This window comes from Dromiciops gliroides, chromosome 6 (assembly GCF_019393635.1).
Source record: "Dromiciops gliroides isolate mDroGli1 chromosome 6, mDroGli1.pri, whole genome shotgun sequence".
Taxonomy (NCBI): Eukaryota; Metazoa; Chordata; class Mammalia; order Microbiotheria; family Microbiotheriidae; genus Dromiciops; species Dromiciops gliroides.
The window spans coordinates 245,357,313-245,371,788 of record NC_057866.1 but is presented as its reverse complement, the minus strand read 5'-3'; the positions used below and the strand labels follow the sequence as shown (position 1 = coordinate 245,371,788).

The 14,476-nt window shown below is 39.5% G+C and overlaps 1 pseudogene; it reads right to left on the bottom strand.

The window, feature by feature from the left end:
* Positions 1 to 11,337: 11,337 nt before the first annotated feature.
* LOC122731193 lies at positions 11,338 to 12,339 on the bottom strand (annotated as a pseudogene).
* Between the last annotated feature and the right edge of the window lie 2,137 nt (positions 12,340 to 14,476).

Sequence of the window (14,476 nt, the reverse complement as noted above, 5' to 3'; positions counted from 1 at the left end):
GGGAGAAGTCTTAAGGAGAACATGAAAGCTTTTTTTCAGGTAATTTAAAGGCTGTTATGTGAAGGAAGAATTCAACTTGACATTAGGAAAAAAACGTCTTATTCATTAGCCCATCCAAAAGTAGAATGGGTTCCCTTGAGAGGTCTTTGAGCAGAGTCTAGATGACCATAGGTCTAAGGCATTATTAGCGGGAATCCCTTTCTTGTCTGGGTTAAACTGGGTGAGAGCTAAGGTTCCTTCCTGCTCTCTAATTCTACTATTCTGTAATGAAATCCAAAATTTAGTCCAGTAAACCATTGAGCCCTAGGTACCCAGTGCATAAAATAAAACCCATGCACACTGTCACTCTTATTTGCAACTGAGAGAACTACTTATTCTAATTAATTGATTGATTGATTCAATCAATTAATTTTAAATAAGAATACATGTATTTATTATTTGTTCAAATTGTCACCATAATTTTTCTTTTGGTCTCCACCTCTGATTTCATTGGTGTAGGGAATTGTCAGTGAAGAAGGTCTTCCTACTAATGTTGAACAGCACTCGTTCAGCAACTTACCATCCCACAGGGTTGTTTGAGGCACTGAAAGGTTGGATGATTTACCCTGGCTACATAACCAATATTGTGTCAAAGTTGGAACTAGAACCCACATCTTCCTAACTGTGATGCTAACTGTAACCCAGCTCTATGACACCCAAACATTTTCTTAGTTATATGTTCCAATACATTAGTGATCTAATCTGAGAGATGTTCTTCCTGGGAACAAGTAATGATTTATGGCATACCAATGTCTTAAAATGCTAGTTTTATTTGTTATAGTATAGGCCTCCACGTAATGTAGCAGAACAGGCTGGTCAAAAGTTTTTGTGAAGTGGTATTTTCTCAGCATAAACCACCTTTACATAGCAAGCTTTTCTTGCTGATAGATAGTTGCTGATCTCAGAATCCCTTTTAGGCTTTCAAACAGAATGAATTGTATTTTACATGTATTGAGGGTAAACACACAATTTTTTGTTGTTTCCCTTGCGGTGTTTTCCTCACTCAATTTTACAAAGATGTATGTCTCAGTCCACTAACTCAGTATGTGTATAGATCTTGGTTTCTGAATCTGTAGCTCATTATCAAGAGCACAAGCCATGACTGAACCCAACAAGCCTTCTAAAAAAGTGAGCTGAAAGTAGCCAGCTACTGCCCTAGTTCCTGTTGCTGTGGAGACAGACCAACTAGCAAAGCAGGAGACAGGACGTCTGTTTAACATAATTGCCAATGGAGCAGCAATTCCCCTTCCTCTCCCTTGTCCCTATCTATCCACCATCGCCTCACCACCCAACTATCCCATCACCCCACGCTCTTTAACAGTAGCACTTTGTCACTGGTGCTGTTAGTGGGGTCGTAAATCAGAAGCAGAGCAGCAGAGAGATGTGCACAGACCCTCTCTATAGCCTGGGTGGCAGCTGCCCAGAGAGCAGCCCTTTCAGCGATGCTTTAATAGGAGAAAATAAATGGCTACTGTGTCCAGCCTTATTTGTCAAGTCAGAACCTCCACAGTCAATTAGGGGCTCTCAAAAATCCCAGCTAAATTACTCCTTTGGCAGAAACCCTATAGGGCATCACATTTTTCATATCATAAAGGGAAAGTGGAATGTATCTGACCAGGCCATAAAATGGAAGTAACAGCAGGTGGAAACAATGTCAACATTCAACAGTGAGGAAGTAAAATAAACAAAGGATGTAATTAGGAATCCTCAGAGAAAGGCTGTCACAGGCTTGATGTCAGCATTAGGGTAGGGGTAGAAGCAATGGTCAGCCAGGAGAAGCCTAGGGTGAAATTCAAATTAATGGATGGGGATGTCAACCAAAGGGCATGGATAAGGAGACCAATTACTCTAGGGAAGATGTGTGAGTACCATTTATCCAGGAAGGAACAGGTAGGAAGTGGGCCCCAAACATATATTTATTCATTCATTCAACAAGCATTTATCAGGTACATATCTGAACAAGGGGAATTTTCATCAATGGCCTACCTCAGTGAGTAAGTAAGTACATACTCACCAATCCCACTACAATAATCCTTCCCCAGACCATGATTCCCATGAACTAGCCATTCATTCCAAGCATCTCCTTGCTTTCCACTTCTTGCTTGTAGCATTCTTGCATTCAATACTGAGCTTCTCAAGGGCAGATTGCTTTTTTCCCTTTCGTATCACCAACATTTAGTGCAGTACTTGGGACATAGTAGGCATTTAATAAATGCTTATTGATCACTTAATCTGGAAACAATAATCAAATACCAGCATTATTTCTGTTTGGTTTTTGTTTTGTTTGTTTGTTTTTTGGTGAGGCGATTGCAGTTAAGTGACTTGCCTAGGGTCACACAGCTAGTAAGTGTCGTGTCTGAGGCCAGATTTGAACTCAGGTCCTCCTGAATCCAGGGCCAGTGCTCTATCCACTGTGCCACCTAGCTGCCCCCCTAGCATTATTTCTAAAAAGGGGATGACAATTGATTGCCCTATGGCTTCATTCCACAGATTAACTCCCCAAACAAAGATGCCTTTGTTCTGATCATTCCTTTCTTATTTATTATAGTATTTTATTTTTTCCAAATACATGTAAAAACAATTTTTAACATTAGCTTTTTAAAATTTTGAGTTCCACACTGTCTCCCACCCTCCCCCTCCTTCTCAGAGAAGGCAAGAAATTTAATATAGATTAAACATGTTCAGTGATGCAAAATATTTCCATATTAGCCATGTTGCAAGGAAATCACAGACCCAAAAACCCCAAAACAATACTAGAAAAATAAAGTAAAAAAAAAAAGTATACTTCAAACTGCATTCGGATCCCATCAATTCTTTCTCTGGAGGTGGAGAGCATTTTTCATTATAAGTCCCTCAAAATTGTCTTGAATAATTGGCTTGCTGAAAATAGCTGTCTATCACAGTTGATTAACATACAATGTTGCTGATACTATGTACAATATTCTCCTGGTTCTGCTCATCTCACCCAATATCAGTTCATATAAGTCTTCCCAGATTTCTCTGAAATCTGCCTGCTCATCCTTTCTTGTAGTAAAACAGTATTCCACTACATTCATATACCACAACTTGTTTAGTCATTACCCAATTGATGGGCATCCCCTCAATGTCCAATTCTTTGCCACAACAAAGAGTTGCTCTAAATATTTTTGTACATATGAGTTCTTTTCTTTCCCCCCTCCTTTGTTTGTTTTGTCTTTCCCCATTAGAATAAGGACCTGTTTTGGTTTTTTATTTGTATCTCCAATGGCTCCCATAATGCTTGGCACATAGCAAGTTCTTAATATGTATATTTTTAATTATTTATTCCACATTATGTTCTAATAGAGTAAGGTGATAAAAAGATGAATGATATATGTTCCAATCCTTCAAACATCTTACAACCTAGCAGGGGAATGAAGACATACATGTAAATAAGTGTATTTCAAGGTAGATTATAAATACCTAGAATACCAACATACTTCAGTGAACACAGCAAGCACCTACCATGTACAAAGTGGCTAAGTTACACAGTGAGTGGAAAGAGTGTTAGGTGTTGAGTCAGGAAGACCTGAGTTCAAATGGTGACATACTATGTGACCCATGTTTCCACATCTAAATGGAGGATGTCCTTTATACCCCTAAATCTATAATCCTCCTACCATTATGACTTTATAAAGAGAACATTAAACACTTAAAAAGACAAAAAGATTAAATAAGACACCATCTCTGTCTTGAAGAGCCTACAGTTTACCAGGTGGTTATGACACACACACTTACACACAAATATAGCACATAGTAAAATATGATGTGTGTTAAAAAAAAAAGTACAAAGAGCCATTTTAGGCCAAAAGAAGGAAATAGTGCAATGGAAATTGGAAAGAGGGGGCAAACACCCAATTGATATCAGGGACAGCTTCCTTGATTTGAAGGTGAGAAGGATTTGGGCATTCAATTCATAGGGGAAAGTGTGAGAAAAAGTGAGTTATATAGAGAGGCAATTATATAAAGTCAACATTTTGTAAGTGTTGAATGGCCCATTTTGGATAAAGCATAGTGTAAATGAAGGGGAATAGAGTGAGACAAGACTGGAAAGGTGAGTTGGATTATATTGTAAAGGGCATTAAATGCCTTAGGATAGGAGCTTAGATTTAATTCATTGGTTTATATAGAGAATCACTGAAAGGTTTTAAGCAATGAAAGGACGTGATAGAACCTTGAGTGAAAATCATTTGGCAGCAATAGAACAGAGGTGGTGCTATGATGGAAAATGGGCTTTGCTTAATACACCAATAATCCAACTCAGACATGGCCTCTGAAATGGCCAGTGACTAAGTCTCCGTTTCCTCTCCAAGCTTTTGAGAACAACCCCTACTTGTTTTTGTGGTTTTTTTCTTCATGTGAATTGTTGGGTAGGTTTTGTGGTATTTGTTCTCTGACTTAGGATATGTGAAATTACACCAGGTTCCTGAACCAGTTCTGAGTCATCAAGACCTATGTCACAAAGACTAATGTCAAAGGCACTAAATGAGACTTCAAGAAGCCACAGATTTAAGTACCTTGCTAAAAAAATTTTTTTTTGGCTTATCCAATTATATGGCAGCATCCAAAATATTCTTAAAAGCAAATAAGTGATTTTATGACTAAACGTCTGACTCAGTGGTCCCACTATGTGGGTTCCCAGAATTCTAAACAGCAACTGGGACTGGGACTGCAGCAACATGGGGAGTTTTCAGACTCAGAAGCACAGGACTCTGCAGGAAGGCACACCGTTTGCTTTTCTTTTCTTTAGGTATACATAATTTAATTTTCAGGAAACTTTGCTCTCAGTGATGTGTGGGTCTATATTTTGTTTTGTTAAATTTAATGGGTTTCAGTGAATAAAGTCCAAACACTAAGGTGGTGTGACCAGCTCTGATAAGTTTGAGAAGAGAGGGTTTTTCTGCTTTCCTCCCAAACTCAGTCCCTCCTGAGCCCTTAGGATCCAGCGCAGTTGGCCTGTGGGAGTGTAAATAAAACATGCAAATTTCTTTAAGAGACAAAGGCTGTTTATGAATTACACAGGACAAGAATGCATATCTAATTTCTAGGAAGTTTCCTGAAACAAATATGTAAATCATAGCAAAAATAGCATCTGTAAATTGAAAATCTACCTCCTTAACAGTCAAAAACTGCAGACGCATAGGTATTTCTGTATTGAAGATGGAGATAAATTATAAATATGCAAATATTTTTACGTGTTGACTTGAAGAAGTCACAAAGCTTAGCAGCTCCAAATATCAAACCATACTGAAGAAAAGAGAGAACAAAGAGAAGTGGGGGAGGGAGGAAGGGAAGGAGAGAGAGAGAAAGCAACAGACAGATAGATGGGCTGCTGGTCAGATCGACAGACCAGCATCTTAGTGAGTTCAAGAGAAGAACAGATTGATGAATGGCAAGAGCCTGCAAGCTTGCTGAAAAATGACATGTTGCAAATAATAGTATTAGTACATGTTTATTGGCCTACAGTGTGCCAGGTGTGTTAATGCTGGTCAACAAAGGCATGACAGTCCCTGCCCTCAAGGAGGTTACAATCTAATCATATAAAAAGAAGCTGAGAAGGTGGAAGAGGGTACTCAACCTAGGGAGGGGTGCATTATGAAGTCCTACAGCCCAGGGGGAAATGATCTGAAGAGGTATAAGCTACAGAGCTCAGTTCATCTTGCAGCATGATGAGTTTCTGGAAATCATCAAGTCCAGGAGGGCAGCTGGGTGGGCAATGCCGAGGTGAATGCCCTGGGTGCTTTACTTAAATGGGGGATCTGGGAAGAGTTCCCAGCTGTCCAACCAGAGAAAGCGAGGAGCCCCAGAGGGTGGTGCTGTTGCTGCTGTTGCAGAATGATGAGTTTCTAGATACCATGAGAAGAAAGAGACCTCACCCCTTGGGCAGAAGCCAGGCAAGAGGAAATAGTTAATTAAGATGAATGAGATTCAGGGGCAACTAGGTGGTGCAGTAGATAAAAACACTGACCCTGGATTCAGGAGGACCTGAGTTCAAATCCGACCTCAGACACTTGACACTAGCTGTGTGACCCTGGGCAAGTCACTTAACCCTCATTGCCCCTAGGGGGGAAAAAAAAAAGGTGATTGAGACTCAATGCCTCCCAAGAGGAGAGAGGAGAGGTTAGAAGAAACAGTCACCAGTCTTGAGGCTCTCAGGGAAGAGGAAAAGAGAAAGACAAGTTTTATCCACACCAATAGGAAGAGAGAGGGAAGTCTAGTGGTGTAGATCCTCAGTAGCTACTAACCTTCTTTATCTGTGGAACCTTACCTATGATTGTTCTGGTATAGGGAATTCCTGGTGAGCAAACCAAACCCTCTCTACCTATAAAGTTGCATAACTTATAGATTAATTTACTTTCTTGGATATTCTCTGAGATTTTGTTAATCTTTAAATTTTTATTTTATTGCTATGGACCTATGATTGCTTTCAAGAAACTAACACTATGTGAGAAATCTCTCTCCATCAATGAAAGTCTAACATTGTTCTACAACCCATCATCTCAGGGAATCACCCAAGGTACTGAGAAGCCCCTTGCTCAAGATCAGTGTCAGAAGCGGGGCTTGAACTAGGCCTTCCTGACTTAAGAGGAAGGCTCTCTACCTGCCACACCACAGATTTTTTATGTAGCCCCAAAGAAAGTAAAAATGATGTAGAAATAAATATTGCCCTAGGAACTGGGCCATCAGGAATAAGGGGAAGGCTTTTGTCGGAATTTTTTCTACATCCCTCCTTTAATTTTCATTCTAGTCAGAGATCCTGACAAGTAAAGGGACATGGGGTATTAGGGTGTTTTCTCTTTATCCCAGAATCGCTGGTCAGTAGATTCTTTATTTTCTTTTTTAATAATAAACATTTTTATTTATAATTTTGGGTTCCAATATTTATCCCTCCCCTCCCCATTCCCTGAGGTGACAAACAATCAGATATGAGTTATACCTGCATAATTATGTAAAACATTACCATGTTTGTCATTTTATACAAGAAGATAACTAAAAGAAAAAAATGAAAGAACATGAAAAATAGCCTGCTTCAGTCTGTTCCAAGAATATCAGTTCTTTCTTTAGAGGTGGATAGTATGTTTCATCAATAGTCCTTTGGGATTGTCTTGGATCATTGCATTGCTAAGAATAGTCAAGTCATTCAAAATTTGTCATCAAACAATATTGCTGTCTCTGTGTACAATGTTCTCTTCATTCTACTCACTTCACAATACATCATTTCCTACATGTCTTTCCGGGCCTTTCTGAAGTCATCCTGCTTTATTAATTATTCTGTCTATATAGAGCCTGTTCCTCTACACCTCCTGAGACTTAGGTTGGGAAACACGATCTTCTGCATTCTAAACTAAGCCAAATTTGATCCAGGGAAAGAACAAGTGCTGAAGTCACTTTCCCAATACGTCCTAGCATTAGTAGGTCAGGTTTCCAGGGCAAGGCAAGCCTTGGCTACTCTTTCTCTCTTAATAACTCCAATGGCCAACCCTTGGGGCTGGAGGAGAAATGTTTTTCTTTTTTCTTTTTTTTTGGGGGGGGGAGGGGCAGGGCAATGAGGGTTAAGTGACTTTCCCAGGGTCACACAGCTAGTTAAGTGTCAAGTGTCTGAGGCCAGATTTGAACTCAGGTACTCCTGAATCCATGGCCAGTGCTTTATCCACTTCGCCACCTAGCTGCCCCCTGGAATGTTTTTCTAATATTTATAGTCAGGTACATGATGGTAAATGTTTAACAATTGTCTCTCCAGGGGGGAAAAGTACATATGATGCACTTTTTATTTTAATCTTTATTATTATCATTTTCTCCACCCCTTACTTAACTCTAGGCAACAGATAAAACAATAAGCCAATCTCTAATTTGCAGTGTTTGCCAATGCTCATGATGAAAATTTAATAATCAGCTCTGAAGAGCTGGTTCAAGATGGTGCTAGCTCCCAAGTCCCCACCAGTATACCCCCCCCCGCCCCCAACATTGATTATCAGTTAATATCAATTGGCAAGCCAGATTTAGTTAGCTTGTAGAAATGTGTATTTAGGGGCAGCTAGGTGGCACAGTGGATAGAGCACCAGCCCTGGAGTCAGGAAGACCTGAGTTCAAATCTGGCCTCAGACACTTAACACTGACTAGCTGTGTGACCCTGGGCAAGTCACTTAACCCCAATTGCCTCACCAAAAAAAAAAAGGAAATGTGTATTTACTAAGATTAATAATAGTAAAAACAGTTAATTAAACATCCACCAAATTAAAGGCAGTTTCTTGCAAGTACATACAAAAGTCCAGGGGAAAGTGGGTTCACGTTTAGAATATATGTGTTCTTTTTTAAAGAGTTAACTCTGAGTTCTTAGAAGTCCTTTTCTCTCCTTCATGGAATTCTTATAGTGACTTCTTTAGATGTGCTATAGCTTTCTGCTAGGCTTGTTTAGTTTGTCCTTCCTTGTTCCTAAGGTAGATACTGCTACCAGCCATTGCTGTCCTAGGGACTCTGGTCAGACACTGTTGAGACTTCCAGATCTTTCAACCTTCTATTGTTCACAAACTCATTCTTGGATCAAGGATATTGAAAGAGGAAATAAAGGAGGACTTCCCACACACATGCCTCCTGACCCCCAAATAATTCCTTTGTAGGGGCTTGACTTTGATTACTTCCACTATACATTGCCCAGATACTAGAATAATGCTGGGTTCTAAACTAGCTTACTATTTTACAGAAGACCAACAAGGCATGACTGAGTCTCATCAGCTAATCCCAGTAGGCTTGCAACATCACTCCATTCCATCAAAGTGGCTTTTTCTCCTTCTAAATTGATCAAGGACATTTTGTACTTAGTCTAATGTCCTTGATAGATTAAACGATTCAATAAAGGTGTTCTCACCTGGTTTAAGTAATTACTTTAAGTAGGGTGGAGTGATTGATTGACTAAATCAATCCCCATACCTACATAGATGCTGGTGCATAACTAATACACAGGCTGTCAGATAGGAAGAATCTGCCTCACCTTTGAATGAACATCTATTTCCCCATACTCAACAACCCTATTGGTGGAGGAGGAGGAAGTGGTGAACTACATTAATTCACCCTTCTACTTCCACTCTTATTTTAAACAGCTAAAATCAACCACATCAACAAGCATTTATTAAGGACCTACTTTGAACATTGTACTGGGAACTGGATATGCAAAGTATAACAATCCAAGGGGGAAAAAATCAGGGAGCTTACGTTCCTTTTAGAAGTCAGCAAGATATCAATTAATAATAACAATATTATCCCTAAGTAGTCACAATACAATAATACTTGGGCAGAATAATTTTCATATGGGACAGCTCCAAAGTTTCCCTAAGCTTATGAATGACTTTGAGTTTGTATGCAAATCAAGCACTTATACCAATCACTGATCACTAATTACTTCATTAACACGTCTTTCTGCTATATTTACATCATTTGTTTGTCAGTCATTTCAGTTGTGTCTGACTCTTTATGACATCATTTGGGGTTTTGTTGGCAAAGATACAGGAGTGGTTTGCCATTTCCTTCTCTAGCTCATTTTACAGACGAGAAAACTGAGGCAAAAGGGTTAAATGACTTGCCCAGGGTCACACAGCTAGTAAGTATCTAAGGACACATTTTAATTCAGGAAGCTTCAAGCCCTGCACTCTATCTACTGTGCCACCTAGTTGCCTTTGTTTACATTATATCCCCCCCCTAAAAAAAAATCTTTCAAACCTCAGGAATTATACTATGCATTAAGAATGGTCACTGCCTGCCTGTCTATCTATCTGACAATCTATATGTATCATCTATGTACTATCATCAATCAGTATCTATCAGCTATTTATGTATGTCTATCCACTATCATCAATCTACATCTATCATCTGCCTGTCTACTATCATCAATCTGTAGCTATAATTTATCTACCTTCTATCATCAATCTATATCTATCATCTATCTACTATCAGCCATCTGTATCTATCATCTATGCTAGCTTGCTACCTGGATCTCTTTATAAAGATCATTATGTAGCTATAAAAATATATTTTTAATATCTGGGAATGGATGAAAAACTGATTGCTTTTTGTGAAAATGTCAGAAAAGATTTTAACTAATACATTTTCAAATTGATCTGATGCATATATGAACTCTGGATTTCTATACCTACTTCTCTTTTTCCTTTTTTAAAGAGCAAGCCCAGTGGGGCTTGCATGAGCCCGCATTTGCATGGTCACACTTGTCAATAATTTCCTACCACTGCCTAATTGAATAGCAGGTTAAGTCAATACTATAACTGAACATTCTTGGTATCTTAATGACGGCTGAATGACCAACTTCACAGCTTTCTTCTTAATCTTTCAAAGGATGTTGAGATTGTTGTAAAGATATAAGCTCTTAAAGGCAATTACAGAAAAGATGATTTTTTTTTCATCTTTTCTTCTCTCAAATCCACTTTGGGATCATGTTTGCCACAATGTTCAAACCAAATTTATGAAGATGACTTTGATGTTGCCATGCTTTTCATGTTTGAGTCCTTAGAATAAGTCTTCAAAAGCAATTTTATTTCCTTTTGGGACCTATGCCTACCATATGAGCAAGCTTTTATTTGATGGACCACTACTTTAAGGTTACTACAAGCACTGCTAACTGAATCAAAGATAAGCAGGATTTTCTACTTTGCTGCTATCTTTCTATGAAAGTATAGCTCATTTAAAGACACAAAGATTAAGAAACAACCCATTAGGGGCAGTTCGGTAGTGCAGTGGATAGAGCACCAGCCCTGGAGTCAGGAGGACCTGAGTTCAAATCCAGCCTCAGACACTTAACACTTACTAGCTGTGTGACCCTGGGCAAGTCACTTAACCCCAATTGCCTCACCAAAAAAAAGAAAGAAAGAAAGAAAGAAACAACCCATTAGCATCTTAAAATGTGGATTTTACCTTGTTGACTAATTGACACTTGAAAGGAAGATATTAATAAAAACACAGAAAGAATTCAGTACCTTTCTCACTAGTGGTGAACTGTTATCAATTACTGTTTAACCTAATTTTTTATTTACTTTGAAATCAAGCCTATTATAATCTCATCTCTTTTTTTTTGGACTGAATATGGTGACTTTATTGATGGTATGTACACAATATAAGACTCTGGGCTTCTCCCCCCCTACTACAGGGGTGCTTTGGGACAACAATGTGAATGGGGCATATGATCCCCAGTACAGGAACACAGGTTAGGAATGTGGACTCTCCAGTGGTGGAACTCTTCTTTTGGCTGGGGATGAAGCTCCACGGCTTTCCATTTTACTCCTTGGAGTCCATGTAGACCATGAGGTCTACTACACGGTTGCTATAACCGTACTCATTGTCATACCAGGAAATGAGCTTCACAACATTGTCATTGAGGGCAATGCCAGCGCCAGAATCAAAGGTAGAAGAGTGGGTGTTGCTGTTAAAGTCACTGGATACAACCTGCTCCTCTGTGTAGCCCAAGATGCCCTTCAAGGGTCTCTCTGATGCTTGCTTCACCACTTTCTTGATATGATCATGTTTGGCAGCTTTCTTCAGGCGGCAGTTCAGATCCACAACAGACACATTTGGAGTAGGAAGACCGAAAGTCATGCCTGTGAGCTTCCCATTCAGTTCAGGTATGACCTTGCCTACAACCTTAGCAGCATCAGTGGAAGCAGGGATGATGTTCTGGGCAGCACCACGCCCACCATGCCACAGCTTGTCAGAGGGGCCATCTACTGTCTTCTGGGTAGCAGTAATGGCATGGACTGTGGTTATGAGTCCTTCCACAATGCCAAAGTTGTCATGAATGACCTTGGCTGAGGGGGCCAAGCAGTTAGTAGTGCAGGAGGTGTTACTGACAATCTTAAGGGAATTGTCATATTTATCATGGTTCACTCCCATCACGAACATTGGTGCATCAGCAGAAGGGCCAGAAATAATGACTCACTTGACTCCACCCTTCAAGTGAGCCCCAGTCTTTTCCATGGTTGTAAAGACACCAGTGGACTCTACAACATACTCAGCTCCAGCATCTCCCCACTTAATATTGGTGAGGTCCCTCTCCTGGAAGATGGTAATGGCTTTTCCATTGATCACCAGCTTTCCATTCTCAGCCTTGACAGTGCCCTTGAACTTGCCATGGGTAGAATCATATTGAAACATATAGACCATGTGGTTGAGGTCAATGAAGGGGTCATTAATGGCCATGATGTCTACTCTGTTATAGTTGAATGTAGCCCTGGTCACCTGGCGTCCAATACAGCCAAATCCATGGACTCTGACCTTCACCATCTTGTTTCAGGGATGCCACTGCAGCAGTGGTTCCTGGCACCAAGTTTGGAAAAGGAGCTAAGAGCAATTATTACAATCTCATCTTAAAAGCTAAGGCCAAATATCCTGATTTTCAACAGAAAACAGACAAAAACAAAACTTCAGATAAGGCAACTAACAAAAAAATGTGTGCTTCTATCTATATTCAGACACCATCAGCTCTCTCTCTGTAGATGGACTGCATTTTTCATAGGACCTTCAGAGTTGTCTTGGATCATTGCATTGCTGAAAATAAGCAAGTCATTCACAGCAGATCATATTACAGTATTGCTGTTATTTTGTATACAGTACATTTCACATTGCATCAGCTCATGTAGGTCTTTTGGGGTTTTTCTGATAGCATCCTGCTTATCATTTTTTTATAGTAAACTACATTTATATAGTACATTAACATAGGATGTCATATTAAAGAGATAGCTGATGAACATCTAAAAAGAACTGGTGATCACCAAGAGCTAGCATGGCTTCATTAAAAAATGAGTCAAGCCAGACTCACTTTTTTCCCTGTTTTAAAATGATTACTAAAGGCCAGCTGAGTCGTCAGTGGATAGAGCACTGGTCCCAGAGTGAGGAGGACCTGATACTTACTAGCTGTGTGACCCTGGGCAAGTCATTTAACCCAATTATGTCCAAGAAAATAAAACAAAACAGAAAAAAATAATAATGATTACTAAACTAGTGTTAAAAAAAATCTAAGGGGCAGCTAGATGGCGCAGTGGATAAAGCACTGGCCCTGGATTCAGGAGGACCTGAGTTCAAATCTGGTCTCAGACACTTGACACTTACTAGCTGTGTGACCCTGGGCAAGTCACTTAACCCTCATTGCCCCACCAAAAAAAAACAAAAATCTAAAGTCCATTTTGGCCACATACATAGATCTGGTTCTATCTCCAGACTTGGTGCACGAGGATTTCTGGGCAGCTTGGATTCAGAAGTCCAGTAGAAAGATATCTATGTAGCCTTTCATCTTATCTCTAGGGAGGGAGCTCCCTGGCCACTACCAGTTTAATCTAAGGCTAGATTTTATTACCTCTTTAGCAGTCCATATTAGCAACCTCTGAGTCTCTTGCATTTTCTCTACCATGAAGCAAAAACAGAGGGAGGGAAAATCACATGATACTTGAATCTGAGGTTCTAACTACCCCCTACCCTTTTTTCCCCAATATGGAGCAGATTTTCTTGAAGGCCAAATTTTAAGTCACTTCTACGTGTCAATATTTTCCCTGCGTCTGCATATAACTGATTTGAGGGGAGGAGGGAGAAAGAGGGGGAAGAGTGGGAAAAGTTAACATTTGAAATTTCACAGACTGACTTATGACTCCTAGTATTTGTTCCTTTCAGGACTGTACCATTTTTCTAGTCACTACCCAAATTTAACTCTTTAAAGTACAGTTAAACCAGGCATAACCAACTTCCCAAATGATGATATAATAATCCTCAGAACTACTTCCCCCAAACCAAAGTCACAGACTTTTTTTTCACCTTAAATTTTCTCCTTACCTAGTTAGCCCTCCCTCGTTAGAGCAAGCCTTCCAATCTTCTAGGGATAAAGACATGATGGCAGGGCATGAAATAACCTTCCCATCCTAATTGTCATTTAGACTGTGAATGAGAACCTGAACTTGAGGATAATATTATTTTAAATATTGTTGCCAGACATTCTCTAAAGTGCACTTTAAAAACATTTACTTTTAGGTTATTTTTCCCTTTCCTGCATCTTAGCACTTAGACTATTTGGCCCTCATTATAAATGAGGATTTCTCAGTGCCTACCCCTCAAGCCTCTGTTTTCTTATTATATTCCTTCATGGACAGCATCCTTATGAAGCATTTATTAAGTACAGATCTGGATGATTTGGGTACAGGACCGTCACCTAGTCACCTTTAACTAATTTCTTTAGCTAAACAATGCCCAGATTTACTTGGCTAACCTTTCTCACCAGTCAACATCTGCTCTCTTGCCATCTGCTTCAAATTTCTCATATTTCCAAATATCCTTAAGGTCTGGAAACTACAAGGTAGATAAGGCATGATTCTTTTCACTTTTCATCTGGTTGTATTGGCCTAGTGTAAAAACAGCTTGTAATGAGATCCTGATG